The sequence below is a fragment of the Dermochelys coriacea genome, chromosome 1 (assembly GCF_009764565.3).
Source record: "Dermochelys coriacea isolate rDerCor1 chromosome 1, rDerCor1.pri.v4, whole genome shotgun sequence".
In the NCBI taxonomy this organism is placed as follows: domain Eukaryota; kingdom Metazoa; phylum Chordata; order Testudines; family Dermochelyidae; genus Dermochelys; species Dermochelys coriacea.
In genome coordinates, this window is record NC_050068.2 from 129167145 (window position 1) to 129177861 (window position 10717).

Here is a 10717-nt window from a genome sequence, read left to right on the forward strand (position 1 = left end):
GAGGGAGGTATTTCCCTCTCTCACACACTAACACAGTTTATGCATGTTGATTCCTTGTGTTATGTTTATGGATTACCTCGAAGGAGAGAGACTTAGAACTGACCTGGCTGGAGGGCCAAGGCATGAGAGGAAGCAGCTGCTGCCCTGAGAGAGAGAGAGAGTTGCCATGCCATGCTTAGCTGCAAAGAGGCCTGCCAAGATGTCTGGGGTGGTTCTGGAGCATGAGGACCAATCTCAGGGCAGATTGTGAAGAGGCAGGGCACAAATCCCAAACTGGTGTGAATTGTGTACTCAGATTTCACCAACACAGTAACAAATGTGAACTTCTCAAGCACTGTAACAGTATAACCATGGAGTTACAGACAGTCCCTTTGGGCCCTCCAGTCTACCTTGCCACTCAGGCAAACCTCCCATTTTGATAGATGGTCCCTTACATCAAAAATCACAATAATATTCAGGTTGATCCCAGTGTCAAATTACTGGTCACTCACCCCAAGTCAATTGCGATTTATATCTTGCATCAAAGATTTATTTATTAAGAAAAGAAATGAGCTATTATAAGATTTAAAGCAAATAAACATACACATAAATAAGTTACAGTCTTAGGTTGCAAAAGGTGATAGAAACTCTATAATAAGCAAGCTCTATATGTCCTTCTGGGCTAACTTGGGCCAAGCATGGGGCATCTTTTGCTTATGCTTAGTAATCATTACCCCTCAGAGTCCAGGCAGCGCAAAAATTCAGTTTCTTCCTGTCAGGGATTTTTGTTCCCTTCCCTAGAGTTCAAGCTGATGTGATGAATCCCCATGCACGTTTCCTCTTCATTGGAATGTGGGGAGCAATCAGCAAAGTCTCTTGACCTTTGATGTTCCGCAGTGATTTGTCTGGTGTCTGTGGACCTTCTTTTGTTGGGCAGCAGATAACACTTCCTGTGGCAGACTAGTATATCAAACCTTGGTAATTCTTCTCTCCTGACTGTGAGAGTTTACAGTTTCAAATACTTTATTACCTTGTAACATGGAATACAGATATATGTGAGATTAATGCATACAGCAACTTATAAGCACTTCATAAAGTTTAAACACATTTTTATAAATCTAATACCTATTTTAACAATAAAGAAAAGGAGTACTTGTGGCACCTTAGAGACTAACAAATTTATTTCAGCATAAGCTTTTGTGAGCTACAGCTCACTTCTCACTTCATTGGATGCATCCAATGAAGTGAGCTGTAGCTCACGAAAACTTATGCTCAAATAAATTTGTTAGTCTCTAAGGTGCTACAAGTACTCCTTTTCTTTTTTGCGAATACAGTCTAACACGGCTGCTACTCTGAAAACTATTATAACAATATTAACACACGTGAGCCAGATTGGTTTCCAGCTATGCATTTGTCACTGTTCAGCTGAGGCCTATGGCCCTTGGTATGAGCTGGCACCTGGTCTGCCAGCGTCACAGTGCCAAGCAGTGAACTGACGCCCTCCAAACTTTCCTGTGACAGACTGCAAACTTTGAACAATAGGGAGTGGTAGAAAGGGCCCAGGGAAGGCAGCCCTAAAGTGTTCCCTGGGGTCAGACCCTTTTGTTGTCCTCACAGAGCCCTCAGCTGGAGCCTGGTGCAGTGGGAAGGCCTGGGCTCCCCTATCAGCCCCTGGGCCCCTGCATGTTGAAGAGCCGAAGTCCCTAACCACTTGGAAACATTCCCCAGGCATGAAGACTGTCAGCCTTCTATTGACTTCAACGATCTTTGGATCATTCTCCGGTGTCCTCATTTCTGGTTTACTCAGAACACTGCAGGAAGTGCCCTTGGCATATTTTTTGTGCATATGCATAGTGTAGTGCTGTTCATAATTATGCTTAGTAACAAAAAGATTAGCTGTTCAGCATTTACAGTAGAATCCCTATTTTACAAACTAATTGGAGATTAAGCAGTTCATAAAATCAAAATGTTCATAAAATGGAACAGCTCAAATTTACAGTAGGCTGCAGTATGGCATACTGCATCACTCTCTTCTTGTCTTTTAAATCACTGCAAACTGCTTTCTCATGCACTGAAGACATTGGAATGTGAAAAGATATTGACTTGTTCTTCATTGATATTGCTTTCATTGTGTGATTTCTCCCCGCCTCTCCCACTGGGAAAAATGGTTCATGTAACTGGTCATTCATGAGATTGGTGTTCATAAAAATCTAGATTCTACTGTATGCCAAATGAAACATACACCTCAAGTAGATGGAAGGGTCACAAAGGTCTATACCATAGTAGACTCACAGGGCTTTCCTAGTAAAAGATGCTCAAGCTCTGGGCCTTTTGAGTTAATATGCTATACTATAACTGAAGCAAAGATCTTAGTTGATTCAACTCAGCTTCCTTCTCTCTTAAACTAGCAGTGCTGATTCTTAGCCCCCATCCCACCACTTTCCGAGCTTCCCAGTTAGAAGAATCAGCCCAGTCTGACCAATATTTCTCCAAAATGTTATTTTTACAGCACCTAAAATTGTTATGTACTTAAAATTTCTTTATTTCTTCTGTCAATATTTGAGTCAAACTTACAAGAGGAAAAACATTCTCTCCATTCTGTATGGTTTCAGTAAATTACTTTGGACAGTTTTGGTAACTTTACACACACTTACTAATGTCTTCATTCTCTTGTGTAGTCATTTCCACTTGTGCCAAGTGGGTGGCAAATGCTATCACTCTGATGTGTTAGCATTTTGTAGAGAATCAGACATGTAATACTGATGTAGATAACATTGTGAAACCCTTATTTACAATGCATGTCTTTTTTCTCAAGGAGTGGGCTTATTGACTTCGGTGAAACCACTAATGGAGTAAAGTTCTATTTTTTTATGAATAAAGGTATCAGAATCTAGTGATTTATGTTAAGTTTGCTCTGTGAACTTGCCTCATATCACCAAAGTAATGCTCAGCACTCTTACAGTACAAATGAGTCTGGCCTCTAAGTTTCACAAATGGTATTACCAAGGAATGCACACAGAGCTATAAGAATGTGATATCAGTTATCACTGATGAGCCAAATAACTTTTCCTGTAGTAGCTTTAATGCCCAAAGTTGTAGTTGTTATGCATTGATATCTCTACCTGAAGTAAAAGTGTGATTTGCTACATAAGGAATTCTGGATCAGGATTTACCTGCTTAACTTTTCCAAAGCAATGTGATTTCAGGTAAAACAAACATTGCTAAAAATAAATGCATCTAAATTACTATCTATTGTTGTGTGCAATGTAGATGTAGCCATGTTAGTCTCAGGAAATTAGATAGACAAATTGGGTAAGGTAATATCTTTTATTGGGCCAACTTCTGTTGGTGGGAGAGACAAACTTTTGATCTTACACAAAGCTTTTCTTCGAGTCAGGGAAACATTCTCAGTGTGTCACAGCTAAACACAAGGTGGAACAGATTGCATAGCATATGCAGATAGTTAGGGGGAGGTTAGTGGGTTATAGATTGTTATAATATGCTGTACATCCAGTGTCTCTATTCACTCCATGATTTTGAGAGTCTAACAAACATGAATTCAAGCTCCCAGGCTCATTTTTTGAAAGTGTTGTGCAGATTTCTTTTAAGGGTGAGGACTGGGAGGTCAGATATAGAGTTATGATTTTGTGAAAAGAGTTCACACACAGGTGAGATGGTGTTTTTCTTTATCATTTTTCTGTACAAGTTCGTTCATTAAAGAGCATAGTGCTTGTCTGGTTTCACCCACATAGTACTTGTTGGGGCATTTAGTGCATTGAATGAGGTACACCACATGTTGTAAAAAGCATGTGTAGGACCCATGGATCTTGAAAGGTGTATTAAGTGTAGCAATGGAGATATGTTTACAGATTTTGCATCTATTGTTCTGGCAGGGTCTGGTGCTGCTTTCTAGCACAAACAGGATAGTGTGTCCTGGTCTGTGAGGAGCTTGCTTCTGATGAACTTGGTGAAATTGAGGGGTTGTGTCGAGGCCATAAGAAGGGGTTCATGAGATTTCTTTCAAGATGTGGTCTGCATCAAGTGTGGGTTGCAATTGTTTATGATATCTCATATGGGTTCCAGTGTGGAGTGGTAGATGACAACTAAGGACATGCATTTGGAGAAGGTGAAACCAGACAATCACTACACCTCAAATGAACCCACACAGGAAAATGATAAAAGACAAAAACATCATACCACTTCTGGGTGAACACTTTTCACAAAATGATCACTCTATATCTGACCTCTCACTTCTCATTCTCAAAGGAAATCTACACAAAACTTTTAAAACCAGAACCAGGGAGCTCAAATTCATAACTTTGCTAGATGATAAAAATCATGGACTGAATAAATACACTGGATTTATGGCTTATTAAACAATCTGTAACCCACTAACAACCCCCATTCAAGCTGCTTCCCTCCCCTCTCCCTCGCTTCCTTTCTCCCCTGTGTCTGAAAGAGTGTTAGCAGGCCACTTCACCTTAAATGGTCCCTTCAAATGTGTTCAGGACTTCTATTTGCCTTAGAAAGGGGAGATTTTTTGGTTTGGCCAAACCATTTTACCGGGGGGGGGGGGGGAATGAAAGCCTAAGGCATTTAGGCTCCTAACTTCCAGTGATTTCAATGGCAGTTAGGAACCTAAATACTTTGGGGATCTGGGCCTAAACTTGTCTATCTGAAAGAAGTGAGGCCAGTAAAAGTGGTAGACATTGAAAAACCCTACATTCATAGAATGTGAGAGAGGAGATATGGTTAAGTTCTCAAAAGTCAGGGACTACATTGGCATTTATTTTAGAAAAATGTATGGAATTCAGTTATCTGATAAGTAACATATGATCATGTTAAAGGCCATATTGTACTACATACCCTAAAAGGGAAGGCGATTGCACATGTAAGCTTAACTTTGACATTTTCTGAGATTTTTCAGTTGTCTGGTCGGTTTTTGGTTTGTTTGTTTCTTTGTTTGTTTTCAAGCAATGAGCTGGAAAAAAACTGGGCAAGATGAGGGTGGGAGCAGGGCAAGTATTATAACTCTCTAGGATGGGGGTCGGCAACCTTCGTCAAGGAGCCCATCAGGGCATCCCTGGCAGGCCACGAGACATTTTGTTTACGTTGACCATTCACAGACATGGCCCACCATCACTCCCAGTGGCTGTGCTTCACAGGGACATGCTGGCTGCCGCTTCCTGCAGCTCCCATTGTCTGGGAATGGTGAGCCGTGGCCACTGGGAGTGGTGGTGGGCTGTGCCTGTGAACAGTCAATGTAAACAAAATGTCTCACAGCCTGCCAGCAGATTACGTGATGGGCCACGTGCTGAAGGTTGCCAACCCCATGGTTGACAGAAAGCTGAACAACCAAGGGGGACAGGTGCAGGTTTTATGAATAATCTGTATATAAATTAGTCTGCAAGCAACAGACGGTATTTTTCCCACACGTCTCTCCATTAGCACAGTGTTCCCATAAAAATAATTTAAAAAATACTTAAATAAATTGCTCGGGATGGATTTATTTTGCAGCATTTAATCTTCAGAACGCTAGCATTTACCAACTCTCTAGACAAAATGAGTGCTTATGAGGATACATAGATGGGCCCCTTCCTCAACTGGTGTAAATCAGAGTTGCTCCATTGAATTCAGTGGAGCTATTCCAGTTGTCACCAGCTGAGAATGAGGCCTATATGTCTGCAGCGCCAAGTAGTTAATATTACAAAGGCCATAAGTATTTGCAAAATACAGGATTTGTTTTGTATTTGTGCTGATGAGTATCCAGTAGAGTGAATGAATAGTTCATGTTGACATACACTCCAAAATGTCTTTGGTTGTATTGATATCAATAGTAGCTAGATTTCATGGAACTGATGATAGTGATGCTTCCTTGATGCTTGGTCTCTGTACCCAAGGCACCAAAAAGATGTCATCCAGTGCCCCACAACAACATCAACACTAGATAAATACAAATTGTTGTGAGTTTCAGTTAATCTTTGTCAAACTATGTCAGTTTTGAATTACACCCTATTAAATTTGTACATTAACATTAGATTGCCCCCTTTCCATTCACTAACTTACTTTTGCAGTGTCCTATTTGAATGTAAAGACTAGTCTGTAAAATGTTAGTGCATTCACTGTAAGTTCATGTATGATGTTTGTATGAGATGGAAATTGGAGCGTCTGTTGTATGTGCATCTTTACACTTACCTTTTTTTAAAGTAAAAAATAAAAATTGAGGGCTGAGGGAGCCAGTTTTGTTTCTCTTGAAGCTGAGAAGGCAACTGAGGCCTTGGAATGCTTTCCCAATAAGCTTCCTAAAAATGGGAGGACTGCCAAATAGCATCTCCTAACAGCTACAAGGAGGGGATAGCTATGTGGCATGCTCCCAAAGAACCCCCTAAGGCTAAGAGTGAACAAAGGGTCACTGGCCTTTTAAGACCTACTACATGCAGAAAGGATTTGAAGGTTTGGTGGGGGAAGAACCTGGAGCTGCTCTTAATGAACCTGATAGAGTTTGCATAATATGAGAACTCAGGAAGCCCATGAAAACCTTATTAAAGCTCAAATCAAGCAAGAGAATTTAAGGCCAGAAAGGACCATTATGATTGTGATGCTGGTAGATCATCTGCCAGCTCTTGCCAAGGCTTTAGGCATCAGACAAATTCATAGCTGGAAACCAGACCACCTCACCTGTATGTTAGTATTATTCAAGATAGATCTTAGACTTGTAAGGATGCATTTAGTATTTAGACTCTATAAAATGCTTGTAAGTTGCATGCATTAATTTTACTTGTAATTTCTGTATCTCATGCTTCAAGGCCATATGTAAGTTTTGCTTTATAACTGTAAAAATGTCAGATCTGCACTTGTAAACCCAAGCAGGAACAGTGGTTTCCCCGACCATCAGAAGGACTGTCAAAACTATATGGGCCATTGTGGAACATCATGATGCAAAGAGTGGGTTAATGGCCCTCTCATACCCGTGAAGATGCTACATGCAAGAAAGCTCATTCCATCAGCTTGAATTCTGGAAGAAGGCAATAAAGGTAGCTGACATGAATTTTTTTAATTTCTTTGCTGTTTGAACTCTTACAAGATTGGAGCTAGGAAACAAAAGCAGAGATCCCCAGGGTCAATGAGGGTTAGCCCTAAAAGACATTCAGTGTTGATAGATTACTACAACTCAGTCACCTTTTGGAACCCTAGAATGTAACTAATTTGTCTATATGTGATGCCTGCTTTGACTTGTAAATACCACTCATTTCTTTTTCCTAGATAATAAAATCTTAGTTTGTTTACTATAATATTACCTACAGGTGTTGTCTTTGTGTGAGATCTGGGAAGTAAGTTGGGACTCGAAAAAAAGGAAAAAGGAACTTGGATTTAAGCTTGCTGGAAGTTCACCCCAATAAACATCGAATTGTTTGCACCTTCGGACATCGGGTATTGTTGCTCTCTGATCATGTGAGAACCAGGGAAGTGGGAGAGTGAAGGAATAAGCTCTCTAACACATGCTATCAAGTGAAAGTGATATTGGCAATTGTATTGTTCCCATAGGCACTTAAGCATTTAATTGTTTTTTTAAGATGACAAATAAAAGACTAAGTATAAGTGAGGTTGAACTATATAATTCATGAGGCTAGGATTGCCTCAACCCTGGGCAGTGTGTGGATTAGGTAAATAACAAGGTGAATGCAAAACATATTATTCTGATATTCTGGCTCTGGTTTTCTTCTCACTTCACAAGTTTAACACTGGTATGACTCCACTAATCTGAGCTGAGTCACTCCCAAATTTTACTCTGATGTGAATGAGGAGAGAATCAGTCTTACTATACACAAATATTATATTTGCCAAAATATTTCTCACCAGAGAGTAAATCACCCATTTTTACTCCATACCATCCACCCCTCACGCTGCCAACAGACTGCTTGAAGGTGAAGATGGAGTGCAGGAGAGAAAATTTGGAGGAAGAAAGGATCCTGAAAAGGGGCTTTCCTGAACCAAGGCCATGTTTGGCTGTCGTGTGGGCAATACAGGTTATAGATTCCCTGATTTAAGGTTAGGAGAAGTCAAAGTGTCAGGATGCTGTTTAAATAAAAACATTTGATCTGATTCAAAAGCAAGTTCCATCAAAAAGACAGAGGGACTGAATAACCACATAGAAATATCAATTGTAGCCAGATGGCTACTCTTACTCTTGTCCTCCAAAGGCTTCTCTATACTAGGCAATGTTCCCAGTGCTGACAATGGGTAAATGCTAGTGTATTAGCAATAGCCTTATCTTAGTGCCTACAAGCCTCAGTCAGACAAGCCTAAAACATCCTGCCCTACACTTGCTTACCTATGTATTGGAGGCTGTTTATGGGTCACCAGCTCTACCTCTCTTTGCCTCATTGTAACTTGCCATAAGCTCCCATGCTCACCCATCCACCCACCTTTTCCCTTCTCTGTTTAGCTTTTAAACCCATATGCCCCTCAACATTATTTGCCATTGAAGAAAGAAAAATAAAGAAATAGAACAAAATAATCCTGCTCTGTACCCCTCACAGGCCTTGAAAGGGTTAATATGGGCATGAGATGCCATTTATGTTACCTGGAGGCTGCTGAAAGGAGAGCCAGACTTAATTAAACATGAATCCCAGCTGGAGAAGGAGCTGAGTGGTTACTAAATAGGCAGGAAGTTCAGAACAGAAGGTGGCTGCAGGAAGAGAGTTTGCAGGGATTAGAGAGTAGGGAGAGAGTGGAAGCCTGGCAGAAGGCTATGGGGTAAACAGAACAGCCACCAGATTAGAGCAGCCTTTGGTGGGAAGCCCTGACAAAAAGGCAGACACTAGAAATCCAAGGAGAAAGCATTGGGAGGCATTCAGTCAGGAACAGAGCAAAAAATCTGAGATAGGTGTTGGTCAAGCCTAAGGAGTTCAGAAATGGGTTTACATTTGTGTTGTATGGTGTGGGATTTTGTTCAGGGATTCCAGGGGAGGAGCCTGCGTCCCAGCCCTGAGATAAGCTTTAATCTAGAACAGGGGCATAAACAGGGATTTAAATTTGACTGCTCTTGGAGGGGAAGCTGGCCAGAAGGCTGAGTCACAGCAAGAGAGACCACCAGAATGATCATTTGCAGGAGGTGGCAGATGCAGAGAGGTGCTATGCCATGCCTGGCCACAAAGGAGTGCTCCTGCAGTGAGTGAACGCCTCCTCACCGGCATTCATTCCATCCAGTGGGAGTTTGTCATAAATAGGGGGAGGAAAAACCCTGTAAATCTGAATAAATAAAGTGTGCAAGTTTTATTTCTTTCTGTAGTATGTAACCTAGAGCTGATCCCTCCTTCTCTAGCTCCCTGTATGACTCCATCAATATCATATTTTGTTTAATCAATTTACCATGCTAGCCAAGTATTGAATAATCTCACTCAATTCTGGGTATTTTTAGATATTTTCTTAAGTGGATGCATAGTGTTAATATATATATATACCAAACAGTCATGACTACACTTATATGGTTTCTCCATTTATGCTTTCAGGGTCAAATTCACCTCATGTACTTAAAGCCTAAGTAATTATGTTTTGTGAGGGCAGGAGTGGGGGATGAGTTGAGGAAATGAAATTCTACCCCTCCAACTTAGGTTCAAGGTGTGGATCTGCATCAAAGTAACCCTTGCACTGCCAATGGCTGTTACTCTGGCCTGTGCATAAGTCTTGCTGACCCTATAAGAACAACAGCCCCAAAATGGGGGCTTACAAGGAATTGAGCTGGTTCTTTTGCACCAGGGGGTAAAATTCATGCCACTCACAGAAAGTCTAAGTATTCAGGATCTACCAGGGTAATCACCTTTATAAGGACAAGTCATGTGAGTAAGGTTTTGCATACAAAGGTTACTAGACTGATCTCTCTCAGGTCAGAAATCCCTCTTTATAATTTATTTCTTGAAGTAGCATGGTATAAAATATCAGTAATCATTTCAATTCATAATTAAAATTAAACCAGTTTAGTCATTGTTTACCTTTCTTATTGAAAAGAATTTAATGTGAACTGCTGATGTGCTCAATGTGTCTGATCTTTGTGTGAGCAGTACATTGCTGAGGGTTGAAGGGGGACCTACAAATATGGTATAAATAAAAATGATATTTTTCAAACATATATAAAATGTCCATGAGTGTTAAGTCCAAAAATTACAGCCAGATTTTTCAAAATTGTGTACTTAAAGTTATGTACCTCAATCCAAAATTGCCCTGACTTTCAAAGAGATTTGTGGGTGCTCAGCATTACTAAAACTCAGGCCACCTTTTTTTCTTGCGTAAATGTAGTTTAAAGTGGGGGTTTTTTTTGGCATATATTAATGCTGAGTATTTAAGATAAAAACACATATGTAAAATTTAATATTGCTACAGCAACAGCAATCTAGATTCAGTGCACATGTGTAGTATTTTATATTTCCATTATTCTGTCTACTGCTAAATTATGTATTGCTGTGCACAGATGTCTGAGAAAGGGAGAGAACACACTGATCCTTTTCTGCCAGCTCTAACATACCTATGCATGTGTATCCAAGCACGCTGGTGCACAAGTGAGGTAGACCACATAGTAAAGCTCCACCCAATGACAGTACCAAAGAGCTTGGCTGAGGGAAGTTTTTTGGCTACATCTTTATAAAAGTATAGCATAGGCTGCCCCTGCATGGTCAAAGGTGTTAGGGTTTGCCTAGAGGACTCCAGCTGAAAGATTGAGGCCCAATAAAAGTGCCATACA